The following is a 16054-nucleotide window of genomic DNA, read 5'->3' on the forward strand; positions in this document are numbered from 1 at the left end:
CAAATTCAGCTACGTGAATAGCGTAGCTGAATTCGACGTATCGCAGCCGACTTACCCCACTGTGAGGACGGCGGCAAAATCGACATCTGTGGCTTCCTGTCGAAGGCGCTTACTTCCACCTCCGCTGGTGGAGTAAGAGCGTCGATTCGGGGATCGATTGTCGTGTCCCAACGGGACGCGATAAATCGATCCCCGAGAGGTCGATTTCTACCCGCTGATTCAGGCGGGTAGTGTAGACCCAGCCTGAGATAAGGGCCCTGTTGTGCCGGGTGTTGCACAGACACACAGCGAGAGACAGGCCCTGCCCCAGCTGAGATCAGGGCCCCGTTGTGCCGGGCGCTGCACAGACACACAGGGAGAGACAGTCCCTGCCCCAGCTGAGATCAGGCCCCGTTGTGCCAGGCGCTGCACAGACACACAGGGAGAGACAGTCCCTGCCCCAGCTGAGATCAGGGCCCCGTTGTGCCAGGCGCTGCACAGACACACAGGGAGAGACAGTCCCTGCCCCAGCTGAGATCAGGGCCCCGTTGTGCCGGGCGCTGCACAGACACACAGGGAGAGACAGTCCCTGCCCCAGCTGAGATCAGGGCCCCGTTGTGCCGGGCGCTGCATAGACACACGGGGAGAGACAGTCCCTGCCCCAGCTGAGATCAGGGCCCCGTTGTGCCGGGTGCTGCACAGACACACAGGGAGAGACAGTCCCTGCCCCAAGGAGGTTACAATCAACAGACACAGCAGATAGACAGGATTACTATCCCCGTTTTACAGATGGGGAGCTGAGGCCCAGGGGGATTCGAAGAGCGTGCTGGTTACTGAGATCTCTCGACAATCTGGTCCTTGCTGTGAGCTCCGAGCCCTTGGACACAAGCTGACTCTGTGACTCGCCCAGGACTGTGTCAGAGACAGGAATCGAATCCAAAGCGGTTGAGTCCTAGCCCAGAATCACCCGAGCGCCGGCCCTTCTTGGGATCAGGTAACATAGCCACTGGTGATATAAAATGATTCTACTTAACTGCCAGGGGGAAAATTTGTCACCTACACATGGGAAACATGCAGCGTCAGCTATATCTTCACTCAGGAAGTTCCTTCGAGAGGAAATGTAGCCAAACTCCAAACCTGGAAACAATGGACCTTTCTGTGCCTGCGTCCTGTAGAGAACTAACTGCTTGGTTTGCAAAATAACGCAACGGGGGAGCAAGTAGATGAACAATAAGGGGTCATAAGAGCGGCAGATACATGTAGCTTGCTAATTATGTATGGTAATGATGGCAAATTTTGGCCAATCATAGAGCGATAGATTATCATAGTCAACTGCATAGAATGCTTTGGTGTAAGTGTTTTCTTTGTTCTTGCTGACTTATGAGCTCGAACCCAATTGCAATTGAAATAAACGGATCGCCCCTCCCGGGGCTCCTTGCTTGGTGAGCTGTGTCCGTCTCTCCTTAGTCCTAGGGTTACCATATTTAGTGCCTCCGAAAGGAGGACACTTTAAAGGGGCCCTAGCCCCGCCCCCAGCCCCGCCCCAACTCCGCCCCTCCCCAAAGTCTCCGCCCCCTCCCCTGCTTCCCGCGAACATTTGAGTCGCGGGAAGCCTGAAGCAGGTAAGGGGGGGGTGTGGGGGGAGGAGGCGCGGCCCACCCCCGGCCCCTGGCACCGCAGGTCCCCGGCCCGTCCCCCGAGCCCCCGGCCCGGCACCGCCGGCCAGGCCCCCCGAACCCCCGACCCGGCACCCGAGCCCCTGGCCCGGCCAGGCCCCCCGAGCCCCCGGGCCCGGCACCGGGCCCCCCCGAGCACCGCCGGCCGAGCCCCCGAGCCCCCGGCCCGGCACCGCATGTCCGATTTTCCCGGACATGTCCAGCTTTTTGGGATTTCCCCCCGGACGGGGATTTGGAGCCCAAAAAGCCGGACATGTCCGGGAAAATCCGGACGTATGGTAACCCTACTTAGTCCTCAGCTGGAACGGACAGAAATTTCTATGACACTGGCCAGACGCTGCAGGGGCAGGCTTCTCAGCGGTACCATGTACCATTACCAATAATGGCCAGTCGATAGGTCAGATGGTGCACTCAGAACCCCCACGGCTTCCCAGAAAGGGAGTTATTATCAGAACTCCAATCTGGGGAACTTTTGCTTTCAGCCTGACAGAGTAAATAGCATTACGCCTCCTCTCCAACTGCAGCTCCGGCTCCTGCAGGTCTGGATTAGTTAGGGCAGTTTGCCAGGAATTTGAGTGATCTTTATAGCTCGGCTCCAGAATAACAAGCAGGCCGCGCGGCTGAGCTATTTGGCTCCTCTGTGGATTTCTTGCCTCAAAATCCCCTCCTGGAGACCCCCCTGGTTCCGGGCTCTGGGGCCAGGAGCTGCGGAGACCAGGAGACCAAAGGGACGTGTGGGAGGGGTGAGAATTAGGGGACAGCGTCCTCCAGAGGGTCCTGCTTCCCCCTCCCTGCACATCCCTTAACCCAGAGCAGGACCGCCCCTTCCCCTCGTGCATCTCCCTGCAGTTAGAGCCCCCCCTCTCCCAGCCCCCCGTCCACGCAGCAGGAGGAGGGTCCAGGTTTTGTCTGGGGGCTCAGGGCCGGGGGCCGGACAGCAAAGTTGCCCCCCCATGACATCAGCCTCGCTGCAGCTTTAACACAGTCCAGCCTCTCCCCCCTCTGCCCGCCTGGCCCAACGCTAGTGCTAAGGTGACCCCTGGCTGCAGGGCCCAGCCTCCGTTCTCCTTCTGAGCCTCCATCTGCAGCCTCCCCTTCCCTCTAGAAACCTGCCCCCCGCTGACCCCTCCAGGGATCTTCCTGCAGCTGCAGTGCCCGGCCCCGCCCAGCTCCCACCCACCGGGTTTGTTTCACAAAGTCCTTTGAAGTGTGACAAAGAACCTCCCCCTCCCCCTCCCCGACAATGCAGAGACTCTGTAAAACGACCCTTGAACCCGGCTCCAGAGACCACCATGACACCAGAATGCACCAGCTATTTAATTAGAAACAAACCCAGGCTGCACCTGGCCCAGGAGCGATGGGTGCAGTTTAGTTAGAACATTGGACTAGTCCAAACAGGACGTGCCTGCTTCCCCGACACAAACCAGTCACTGGGTAAACACCAGCTGGTTCGGATCCAGGCCTTCAGGACAATGAGCAGAAATAACTCACAAAAGAAGAATCGTTACTGAACGTGAACAGCCAGGCTATCCAATTTGCACCCCACAGGGACAGTGATTCCAACCGTCAGCGTTTTCGAGTTGGGGCAAAACTTTCCCGTGAACAATTCTGAATCAGTCTTCGGATGAAATTTTTTGCTCAAGAGTTTTTCTCTGGAGGGAAAAAAGAGTTTCGACCAGGTCACTTAAAAAGCCTCCCCAGAATCCAAACTTTCTAGGTTAATAATCCTACGTAGCGTTTACATAGCACACTGCCTGTTGAAAGCACTGCGCAGACAGTAACAAATTAAGCTTTACAATACACACACAAGGTAGGTGTGTAAGTATTATCGCTCCACTTACAGATGGGGAAACTGAGGCAGGGAGGTGCAGTGACTTGGTCATTGTCACACGGTGCATCAGTCACAAAACATTAATTCTTTCTGGAGGCCAGTCCTGACTCCTGACAGGGGCCTGGACTTGGTCTTACAGACCTTTTCTCATCTAACTCTTTTAGGATCCCGTCTCTTTAAATATAACCAAATGCCCAATACTATTTTCTCCTGGAAGGCAGCTCCAGGGTCTGTTTTGCTTCAGCCCAAGAACAATAATTTGCAAACCACTGAACAGAGAAATGGGCCGGCAGAGTATTAATTACAGTCAAAGGAGAGGGGAGAGGCTGGGAAACTAACATTAGTCCATGCCCCATGGTACCCGGTGAGTATGTCCACACAGGGATAAAAACAACCCATGGCTGTCTGGACCTGAGCCCTACACCAAGCCTCTTGGGTCTCTGAGGCCTGGTCTACACTACAGAGTTAGGTCAGCACAAGGCAGCTCACCTTGACCTAAGTGCATCAGCAGGGCCGGCTTTAGGCTGATTCAGCCGATTCGGCTGAATTGGGCCCCGCGCTAAGAGGGCCCCGTGCCACAGCTCTCCACCCCGCCCCCAGCTCACTTCCCCCTCCTCCCGTCCCCCGAACGCTCCGCCCCCTTCTCCTCCCCCTCCCCTGCTTCCAGAGGTTCGCGGGAAGTCTGAAAATAAGCAGGGGTGAGCAGGCAGCACCAGGTAAGCTGGGGTGGCGGGGGGTGCAAGAAGGGCTCAGGGGAGGCACGGCCCAGTCCGGCCCCGGTTCCGGCCAAGCGTGCAGGCCCCAGCGGCTCCGGCCCGGCTCGGCTCCAGCCCGGTCCCGGCGGCATGGCTCGGGTCCGGCCCAGCCCCCACGGTGCGTCTTGGGTCCGGCCCGGCCCAGCCCCCGCGGCGCATCTCGGGTCCGGCCCGGCCCGGCTCCCCCGCGGTGCGGCTCGAGTCCGGCCCGGCCAATCTGCCACAGATAACTGATTTAACGAACAACTGCACAAATCCCCTTCCTAAGAATTTGCCTTGGCTTTGTGTGCAGATTTGTGTTCAAATTCAACGAATCCCACAGGCTGCAGTTGGAACATGTTTATGTTTGAACATGTAAGAGGAGGAGGAAATGCACCTTACTCCCCGGCTTTCTGGGTGTGTGACTCCGGTCATGTCCACACTGGAAAGGCGTTATCAGTACAGCTCTACCAGCATGGCTAGATTGGCTAACCCTCTGTGACAGGATCCCCGGGGTACAACCTGGGACTGTGGGGCTGCTGTGCCCCCTTCACTCTCCAGCCTGGGGTGTCTCTCACAGAGCTGTGCCAGTGGCAAGCAGCAAACCCCTCCAGGTGCTGTGATCACTCAGCCATCAGCATGTTGACCCCACACCCAGCTAAATTGCATGAATGCTCCCTGAGACACTCATGAATCACACAGTCACCCCAGCCCTGCACCCCAGACAGTGCACCCTTGGACAGTGCAAGCTCGATAATTCACCACTCTGATAAAAAGGGTAGTGGACGTACACCAGCCCTTGTTAACTTGAGCTGAGATTCCCCCAAGCACTTCAACCAAAACCACACTCTTTTAGGTAAAACATAAAAGAGATTTATTAGCTACAGAACGATAGATTTTAAGCGAGTATAAGTAGCAGGCAGAGAGATCAGAGTTGGTTACATATGAAATAAACATAAAATCACAGTCTAAATTCTAACTTTCACAGACTAAGCAAGATTTGAATCAAACAGTCTCTCACCCTGAGAGATGCTGGAGGCAACTTACAATTTATAGGCGCTGACTCAGTGGGTGCTCTGGGGTTGGAGCACCCATGGGAAAAAAAATAGTGGGTGCTGAGCACCCACCAGTGGCCCTGCCCATCAGCTGCTTTCCCTCCCTCCCTTACATTGCCTCCTGCCCGCCACAGATCAGCTGTTCAGAGGCATGCAGGAGGTTCCGGGGGGCATGTGGCAGAGCGAAGGAGGGGTGCACTTGGGGAGGGGCGTATTGGGGGAAGAGACAGGGTGGGGTGGGGCCTTGAGCGAAGGGTTGGAGTGACGGTGGGGCCTGGGGCAGAGTGGGGGTCGAGCACCCCCAGGAAAATTAGAAAGCACCTGTGTTCTCAACACTCAGACTGAACCCCCTTCCAGCCTGGGACCAATCTCCCTAGTTCAAAGTCTCTCTCTTCCAGATGATCTTCCAGGTGTTGAGATGGGGTGGGGTGGGGGGAGGCAAGTGATGATATTACTGTTCCTCTTTTATACTTTCTTCCAGCTGCTAGAAAGATCCTTGCTGTGACATGGGGGTCAGGCAATCCCCCTTCCTAAGGAGCCTCTTGGAGAGTGGATTCTTCTTGATAGGCCGGCAATACCTGTCTGACCAGACGGCTGGCTCTTTGTCATTAATGAAAGGCTGGCTGTGGGTGTCTCCCAACATATTTCAGTGACACGTATAGAAATGCTTAATAACTTCACACACAATGATAGTACATATAATCCAACTATACATTAATGTTCAACAGATCAAGACTTCTTAAATAAAACCACACAGCGCGGCATGGCGCGTCTCGGGTCCATCCCGGCCCGGCCCCCGTGGTGCGGCTTGGGTCCGGCCTGGCCCAGCCTGGCCCCTGCGGCATGGATCGTGTCCGTCCCGGCCTGGCCCCCGCAGCGCGCCTCGGATCCGGCCCGGCCTGGCCCGGCCCGGCCCGGCCCGGCCCTCGCGGCGCGGTGCGGCGCGGGTCCGGCCCGGCCCGGCTCTCACGGTGCGTCTCGGGTCGGGTCCGGCCCCCGCGGCATGGTGCGGCGTGGCTCAGGTCTGGCCTGGCCCCCGCGGTGCGGTACAGCGCGGCTCAGGTCCAACCCGGCCCCCGTGGCGTGGCTCGGGTCCGGCCCGGCCCCCGCGGCACGGTGCGGCACGGCTCAGGTCTGGCCCGGCCCCCTCGGCACGGTGCGGCGCGGCTCAGGTCTGGCCTGGCCCACGCGGCGCGGTGCGGCGCAGCTCGGGTCCGGCCTGGCCCGGCCCTGCAGCGCGGCTCGGGTCCGGCCCGGCTCAGCCCCCACGGCTCGGCTCGGGTCCGGCCCGGCCCAGCCCCCGCGGTGCGTCTCGGTTAACGTCAGTTAATTTGGTGTAAGTGCCCCGGTGAGGAAGCGCGCCACAGCCAACACAAAGCGCATGGTGTGGACATGAAAAGCCGCAATAATTACCACAGCGACTGTAGCCGACATAAGTTAGGTCAACTTGATTTTGTAGTGTAGCCATGGCCCAAGTCATCCTAGCGTAGTCAGAGGGGAATTCTGCACAACTTCAAAGTTTCATTGCATCAGATATGAAAATGACTCTGCTCATTGGTTTCCTGGTAAGTTATTTCTCTTAAACCCAACTCATTTTCCTCAGCCCCCACATTGCCATCGTTGTGGTGTCTGGACTGTTTGAACTGATGGCACAGAACTATATCTAGAAACTGTTGGGGGTGGGGGGGAATGGGAGGTTTGGTGGGAAGGGGGCAGCTGGGAAGGCGGGGGAGGCCATTTGGGAGTATGGGAGAAATGTATGAACTGGGTGTCGCTGCTAAAGCTCCCAGTTGTCAAATAGCTACGGAGGAGGAAACATTTTTACAAATCAACATTGTTAACACCCGACATGAGATAGATTCTTCAGGGAAGGAACAGCCCTGCCTATCATATCATAAATACCAGACCCGTGACAACACCAGGAAGGGTCGGCATGAACCTGCATCAGCCCCTTGGCTCCCATGGGGCAACACCCACCTTCACCAGCTGGAGATCTGGCCCCATTGATCCAATGGAGCAACATCGCTGTACGTCAGCTGGGAAACCGGCCCGATTCGCTTGGAAGGGACCTGCTCTCTGCAGCGCTGCGCAGACGCTGGCTGGGACGCCCTAGGTGGCTGAATGAAGCAATGCCCGACGGTCAACGTGACGGGGCTTTTCTGCCCGGCTGTAACTCGATAACTTCTGGACACCGCGGCCGATCGATTCCAAAGTTTCGGGGAATGTTCTAGGCATCCACGGGCAGAACCCTATTGATCTAGGTAAAACTCAGGGCAAGAAAGGGGCACACAAAGACCCCCTGGAACCGGGTTAACGCCCTGTCACTTGTTCCTAGGTCTGTAATTGTCTCTGGATCAAAGAACTGGTTGATGGCAGCTGTTAAAACCTCCCAGCCTAACAACTCCCCATCTCAGCTCTGCCCAGCGACCCCCTGGAGTTTAAAAGGGGGACGCCCTGAACGACCGATCCCACTCACTGAACAAAAAGCAGGGCCGGCCTTGGGGAAAACAGCACCTTGGGCCAACTCTTACCTTGGTGCCCTTTCTTTGCGTTTGAGAACAGCAGCGCGGGGCGCAAGGACCAGATCCTGGCCCCGGAGCCTGGCTGGGAGCTTCTGAACCTGGGGGCTCCCCTGGCCATACACCCCCTGACCACCTAGGAGGAGGAACAGTTGCACGGCTACTGCCCATGCCTGCAGGAACCCAGGAGCTGCCCCGCTAGCTCCGCAGGGGCGAGCCCGGCTTCCTGTGCCTCCCCACCAAGCTGGCAGCTCCGGCCGGCATTGCCCGCCCCGCTCCTGGCCGGCCATTCAGCCCCGCTCCAGCAGCCCAGGCCGGCCAGCATGCGGCACTCGGACAGCGTCCCCCAGGCCCTCTGACCAAAAAGCCCTGGACGGTCGCCTATGTCACCCAGCCATAAGGCCGGCCCTGATGAAAAGAAATAATTGTGCCGAGCTGAGCTATTTGCACATGTCCCTGCGCGAGAGGGAAAGGGGAGGGTGGCACCCAGGAAACAAAGGGACCCCAGGCGGGTACACAGAGCTCAGTCAGGACAAGCTGCAGAGGATGTGACCCTCTAGTTAAAGCTGCAGCCAGAGGGCCACTGGGAGCCTTATTTTGACACCCAGCCCCTCGGCGTCTCCTAGGAAGGGGATTTTCCATGGGAAGGTTTGTTCTTAGTTATAAGGGAATCAATTATTTTATTGACGCCTTCACAATGGCAGGCCAGGGCCCTTTCCTACGGGAAGCCCCTGGAAAAAAACTGTTCAAGATTTGACAGCCTCTTTTTATTTAAAAAAGGGAACAGGCTGCACGGGAGCGTCAGCCACTGACACGTGGAAGCTCACGGACCCGCTCATCCAGACCATCGCTCACAGCAGCATTCGGCTTGAATTAGAGCCGTTGTTGCAAACTCCTCACTTTTACTGTCTCTCTGCGGCTGGGACCATGCGGCTCAGTAGAGAACTTGAAGCACGAGGGACCGACACTTTCAAACCCAGGCACCTAAAGCCGGTCAGCTGACTCCACAGGTGAATGAACGTGGCCTGATTCTCACACGGTACCTAATCCCTGCTGACGCAGTGGGGCTTTGCCCTCCTCTAGTGGACACCCCACAGAAGCGTTTGCAACTTGCCTGTTAATTAACAGAGGGGCCCTATTAGCTCAAGCAGTGAAGGCTCCTGTTTTCGGTTCCCGAGGTCCCCGGTTCGGTCCCTGCAGCTGACCCAGATGGGTTTGCTCCCAGTGCACCCGGCGGCACCGGGTGTGTTAATAACCCTGGGGCTGTAGCAGACTTGGGTTAGCCTGGGCTGCCCTGAGCGTGTGCAGGGTCCATGGGACTGGTGGGGCCTGAGCCCCTCGGACAGACCGAGCTGCTTAGCTGGGTGTTGCCTCTAGGCCCCCCAGGGTGACAGCGCTGGGCTGGGAGGGGTGATGCCAAACCCACTGTAGTCAGGGGAGCCTTTCCAGTGACTCCAGTGGGCTCTGGCCCTGTCCAAGGGGCTGGGTGGGGCATGGAGAGGGAGGTTCATATCAGCAGGGCGCACGCCCAGGGCAGCTCTGATCCTCGCTGGGCAGGTGGGGACAGCTACAGCCAAGGGACTGGCTGAGCTGGGCCAATGGGGAGCCTGCTCCTGCCGCCCTTATCCAGCCGGTCAGACTGTAGCCCTGAGCTCAGCTGCGTGTCAGCCAAGGGGAACAGGAACAAGGAACAAGGAAGGGAACTTTGTGATAGGGAAGTGCACAATGCTGGCTGGCTGCCAGTGCTAATGGGAGACACTTAACTGACTTTTGTGTATTTGTTCCCCCCAAAGGACAAAGACCCCGAACACAAGGGAAGTGCTGGGGACTAACTGCTGTTAGCTGCACTTTCATCTTTAGTTGTTTGGCCAAAGCTTTGTGGTTGTTACAGGCCAACAACCTTCCTACACACCGAGCCTCCTGCCCTGCCATTGCTCCCGGCAAGAACTGACAGATGGCTCCCACCACTGCAAATAGGTGACCGCAAAGTAATGCACAGACTAGAAAGCGACAAGTCGGGAGGCTGAGCTGGATTCTGATCTCAGTGACCCCAATGTCAATCCAGAGTGACCCCACTGCCCAGTGGAGTCAGAGCTGGATTCTGATCTCGGTGCCCCTTGACTTCCATGGAGTGACACCGGTTCATAACTAGCACCGGGCAGATCAGCATCGGGCTCTCTGTGCAGACACACAACAGTAGCACCGTGTTCTGCTTGTTCATCACAAATCGCTGGGGGAAGTTCATGCTGCAGGCACCGCTCAGGGGTTGATCATTTATATCGAGCTGATAAGTGATTGCCAGATGTGGCAATAAATGGTTAATCATTGGTACAGCCTGGGAGAGTCCAGCTGGCCCATAGGCGGCTTATTCCCCTCTGGACACAGACTGCTCCTGTCTGCGACGTGCTAGGAACACCCATGAGTCACTTCTTAGCCCTTTATAGACCGTTTATCAATGGCACCTTAGCGTGACATTTGAGCACTGAGAGCACATGGCCTGGTAAAGAGCTTAGAAGAAAACAAAACCTCAAACACTAGGAACAGAGTCGAGCCACTCGGGTTTCACTTCTCAGAAAAGGCAACACGGCACTGAAATAGAAACCACAGCTTCAGCTCTTCCCTGGCCCTGCAATAGCACCACACCAGGTTTCCAGCTGCCCTGAACTTCTGTAGGGGAACCGAAAGGCAGAGACCACAACAGAGCTGAATGCAGCTGCATGGCCGTGTGACAAGTCTGTACTGGGCCCAAAACAATTCTGCTTGGGCCTTGACCCTGGGATTTGTATTTTGGCACCTTTTCTTAGAGTTTAAGTGGGTTGGGGGCGGAGCTGAGCTGGGGGCGGAGCTGGGGATGATGGCGGAGCTGGGACTGGAGATGGAACTCGGCTGGGGGCGGAGCTGGGCGCGGAGCGGGGCAGGTGTAGGCGGAGCAGGGGATGGCACAAACTGGTGCTGAAGGACAGGGCCGGGAGTGCAGAGCCAGGCTGGGGCGGAGGGGGGCTGTTATTTGAATTTTTTCATTTAACACGCTCTTGAGCACAGTGCCCCCTGACCACGGCACCCACCAATAAGTCCAGCCCTGCCAGTCCCTTTGCAACGCCTGAGCAATGCGTAGGAGACGGATCGCAGCAGAGAACCAGGCCCTGAGCATTGGCAGAATAAAGCAAGGAACTTTGCACAACTGCCTTGTTTACAGTCCAGCTGCTGCATGTCTGTTTGTTCAGCTGGGCGCTTTTCAGGGAAAACAGTCTGTTAGCAGAAGGATGGGCCAATCTGCCACAGATAACTGATTTAACGAACAACTGCACAAATCCCCTTCCTAAGAATTTGCCTTGGCTTTGTGTGCAGATTTGTGTTCAAATTCAAATTCAACGAATCCCACAGGCTGCAGTTGGAACATGTTTAGGTTTGAACATGTAAGAGGAGGAGGAAATGCACCTTACCCCCCGGCTTTCTGGGTGTGTGACTCCGGTCATGTCCACACTGGAAAGGCGTTATCAGTACAGCTCTACCAGCATGGCTAGATTGGCTAACCCTCTGTGACAGGATCCCCGGGGTACAACCTGGGACTGTGGGGCGGCTGTGCCCCCTTCACTCTCCAGCCTGGGGTGTCTCTCACAGAGCTGTGCCAGTGGCAAGCAGCAAACCCCTCCAGGTGCTGTGATCACTCAGCCATCAGCATGTGGAGCCCCACACCCAGCTAAATTGCATGAATGCTCCCTGAGACACTCACGAATCACACAGTAACCCCAGCCCTGCACCCCAGACAGTGCACCCTTGGACAGTGCAAGCTCGATAATTCACCACTCTGATAAAAAGGGTAGTGGACGTACACCAGCCCTTGTTAACTTGAGCTGAGATTCCCCCAAGCACTTCAACCAAAACCACACTCTTTTAGGTAAAACATAAAAGAGATTTATTAACTACAGAACAATAGATTTTAAGCGAGTATAAGTAGCAGGCAGAGAGATCAGAGTTGGTTACATATGAAATAAACATAAAATCACAGTCTAAATTCTAACTTTCACAGACTAAGCAAGATTTGAATCAAACAGTCTCCCCCCCCTGAGAGATGCTGGAGGCAACTTACAATTTATAGGCGCTGACTCAGTGGGTGCTCTGGGGTTGGAGCACCCATGGGAAAAAAATGGTGGGTGCTGAGCACCCACCAGTGGCCCTGCCCATCAGCTGCTTTCCCTCCCTCCCTTACATTGCCTCCTGCCCACCACAGATCAGCTGTTCAGAGGCATACAGGAGATGCAGGGGGCGGATGTGGCAGAGCGAAGGAGGGGCGCACTTGGGGAGGGGCGTATTGGGGGAAGAGACAGGGTGGGGTGGGGTCTCTCTCTTCCAGATGATCTTCCAGGTGTTGAGATGGGGTGGGGTGGGGAGGGGGGAGGCAAGTGATGATGTTACTGTCCCTCTTTTATACTTTCTTCCAGCTGCTAGAAAGATCCTTGCTGTGACATGGGGATCAGGCAATCCCCCTCCCTAAGGAGCCTCTTGGAGAGTGGATTCTTCTTGATAGGCCAGCAATACCTGTCTGACCAGACGGCTGGCTCTTTGTCATTACTGAAAGGCTGGCTGTGGGCGTCTCCCAACATATTTCAGTGACACGTATAGCAATACTTCATAACTTCACACACAATGATAGAACACACAATCCAACCTGACATTAATGTTCAACAGATCAAGACTTCTTAAATGAAACCTCACAGGGCACACTTTGAACAAAACATAGCATAGTCATATGACAGTGGTGAATATGGGGGTGCCAGGGTGCTGCTTTGCGGTACTGAGAGTCACATCCTCCTAGTGGAGATAGTTTATCCCGGCAAAGTGTGCATTTGCCAGCAGAGCTCACACCAGTCCCCCAAGAGAAATAAACTCTAGCAGCAAAAGCACTTTGATGGTGGCACAACTGCATCTACAGTGGGGCTTCTGCCAGTATAGAAATATCACAGAAAATCATACTCCTAAGCAAGACTGCTAAAATGGGGAAAGTTTCCCCTGTAGACCTGGCCTTAGCCACAGATTTATGGGAACAAGCAGGACTTTGGAAAGTGGCTTTGAAGGTCAAAGACGCCTTTAAAAGCTCTGCTCTGTTATTAAGCTCTAAGAAAATCTGTATTGGAAGGGCTGGAATTGGTTATTTAAGAACCCGCCGTGCGCTCTGCCTTTGGACGTCTATAATTATTGGCAGAACACAGCAGACGTCTGGTTTGAAAATGTTGGTCTGTACGTGTCCAGTAACAGGATGGCAGCCCTGCAGCCCCAGGCATTCCCAAAACATGGGTCAGGACCCACAGACTGTGAGATCAGCGTAAAACTTAATGATTCGTTTGAAAAATGATAAACGTGGAGGGTTTTTTACTTGGCTTCTGAGCTATTGTGAGTCACATCTTTAAGCCTTTCTGGGCAACTGTGAGGTGTTTGCTGCTCCTACCTGAAGCCCCATCACCCGGGCATACCTTGCCCTCCGAAGGTGTCCTGCTGGAAGGGAAATGCTGCAAGCTCAGAGCTCCAGGGGGTGCCTGGAGATGTCTCCATGATCAGCCGCAGGCAGAACCAGTAAGAGTTGGTCCTCCAGTGCCTAGAGGGTCCGGGAGCAGGTGGAGGCCAATCAGGACCCAGCAGGCTGGATACAAGGCTATTTGCTTCTAGGAAGGGATGTTGTGCAAAGGGGAGGCAGATGCCAAGTGGAAGGGAAAGGAGGGTGTGGGGAGACCCCCTGAGGAAGGAGGAGAGAACAGACTAGCCAGGCAGGGCAAGGAGCGCGGCAGAGGCTGTTCTGGCTGGGGAAGAGGCCTTAGAGTAGATGCACGTGACCCCCGACATGCCTCCGTCCCCAGCCAGTGTGCAACGGCTGTGAGGGATCAGTCTGCTGCCAGCCCCAGATGTAGGGAATGGACTGCAGGCTGTGCCCAGATGCCCGTCGCTATGTCTGCCTGCCGGGAGCTGTGGGAGCAGAGTTCAACTTAGAGCTGCCCTTAGGCTGCTCTACCTTATCCCCGGGGCTGGGCCCTGCAGGGCCACAGAATACAGAGCACAAAGGGGGCTTCAGGCCCCCTGCCCACCTCTGTCCCTTTCCCAAGTACAGGAAAAAAGGAATGAGGCCCAGTAAGATTGATTGGGAGCTATCAGAGCGATGTGACTGTGGTACACGGAGGGCTTGTGAGAACTAGCTGTGACTGGCAAGGTGCGCTGTGCTCCAGGGTTTAACTGGTGTAGGTTTACAGGCCTGTTACTGGATTGTCAATGTCTTTATAGATGGGTGTTGGCGCAGCCTGGTGATATGCCCAAGAGTTGAGAGCAGTGGGTTCCTCTCCCACTTCTTGGCATCCTTGTAAAAAATGCCCCTTGCCTCCCTGGCAGATTATTTTCATAGTGTGAAATTCACCCGGGTGAAATGTGTTTCTCTTCTGCAGTGCAGGAAATCGCAGCTGGTATTTCCCAATGCTCCAGAAATCTGGGACCTTTCTCCCCTATTGCATAACCTTCTTTCTCAACAACTTCCCTACAACCCAAATCCCATGAACACTCAGAAGTGCATAACAGAGTTCAGTAGAAAAAAAATCCCATGAAAATTTCATTTTTTTAGTGGAAAAAATCAAAACCCAAATATTCACAGGTAAAAACCAAACATTTCAATTCAGAAATGCTACCCCAATGCCTTGTGGGGGTTGTAGTTCAGGTGCTTCATGCCTCTGTTCTTCTCTATAGGCCAGGCTCCCTGGCAGGACTACATCTCCCATGATGCACCATGGCCGCCTCTCTTGTTCAGCCACTGCAGCACATCATGAAAGTCCAGTGGCCGATATGCATCATAGAATCGTAAGATGGGAAGGGGCCTCAGGAGGTCGTCTAGTCCGGCCCCCTCCACTGAGGCAGGACTAAGTATTATCTAGACCATCCCTGACAGGTGTTTGTTCAAATTGTTCTTAAGAACCTCCAATGCTGGTGATTCTGCAACCTCCCTAGGTAACTTATTCCAGTGCTTAACCACCCTGACCGTTAGGAAGCTTTTTCTAATGTCGAACCTAAATGTTCCTTGATGCAATTTAAGCCCATTGCTTCTTGTCCTTTTGATCCGCGACCGAGTCCCCAGTGAAGTGATCAGACAGCAGAGCGAAGTGCGGGATGCCGTTGTTAAAAGCAGATAGAGTAAAATGCGATGGGCCAGGCATAGAGCGAGGCTCCCTGACAATCAATGGACTGCAGCTGTCGCTGAGTGGTATCCACTGGAACTGAAATCACCACTCGGCCACCTCCAAAGAGAGGGGAAGATTTTTATCATGGAAAAGCCTGGCTGCACACGGAGAAGGAAGGCCAGGGTCAGAGAAGAATGGAAGACGGGTTGTGATCGGCGCAATCTATATGAGGGCTGAAGGACCGATTGATCGAGGTGATCAAGGCTACTTGTCCTGTCCTCAGTGGATAAGGAGAACAATGAGAAGCCCTAAGGAATCTCCATCCTTAGAGGTTTTTGAGGCAAGCCCTGGCTGGGATGATTTAGTTGGGAATTGGTCCTGCTTTGAGCAGGGGTTGGACTAGATACCTCCTGAGGTCCCTTCCAACCCTGATATTCTATGGTTCCGGGACTCTATGCCCAGTTCTACCACAATCTCTTTTGTGCAAGTCACTTCATTCATCGTAACAACCTTTTATGTCCTTGAAGACTGTTATCAGCCCCCCCCCCCCCCCCCCCCCCGGTCTTCCATTCTCCACATTAAACAAACCCAATGTTTTCAGTCTGTCCTTATGGGAGATGTAGTCCAGTTGGAGAGTCAGGGAGCAAGGGCAAGGGTGAACGGGGCCCAGTCTGGCTGAATCAATATTAAATAGTGCATTCACGCCAAACAGAGCGCCTCCGGGACAGGGGATACGGAGATCATCATTTAGATGATTGCATTTCAAAGTCGATCACCCCCCCAACTCCAACAAGGGCTCTGGCCAGCTCAGTCCTTCATACCCCATCGAGGGGTTTTCCTGGGGGCACAAGTTCATAACAGCTGAGAGCTCAGAACAAGCCCCCTCCCGAATCTATCAATACACAGGTTGAGCCTTTCATCTCAGGGCCCAGCAAACAGGGGCTGAGCACACAATCTCCCTTTTGCCCAGGCACAGCTTCAAAGGGCTGAGGCAGAGGGGAGGGAGAAGTTTGAATTCACCTCCCCCTAGATATTTCCCAGGAAATCCACTTTACACTATGTCGCTAAAGTTCATCCTTGCCGTGGAGGTTGTTCAGCACAGTCCGTTG

The sequence above is a fragment of the Malaclemys terrapin genome, chromosome 13 (assembly GCF_027887155.1).
Source record: "Malaclemys terrapin pileata isolate rMalTer1 chromosome 13, rMalTer1.hap1, whole genome shotgun sequence".
Classification (NCBI taxonomy): domain Eukaryota; kingdom Metazoa; phylum Chordata; order Testudines; family Emydidae; genus Malaclemys; species Malaclemys terrapin.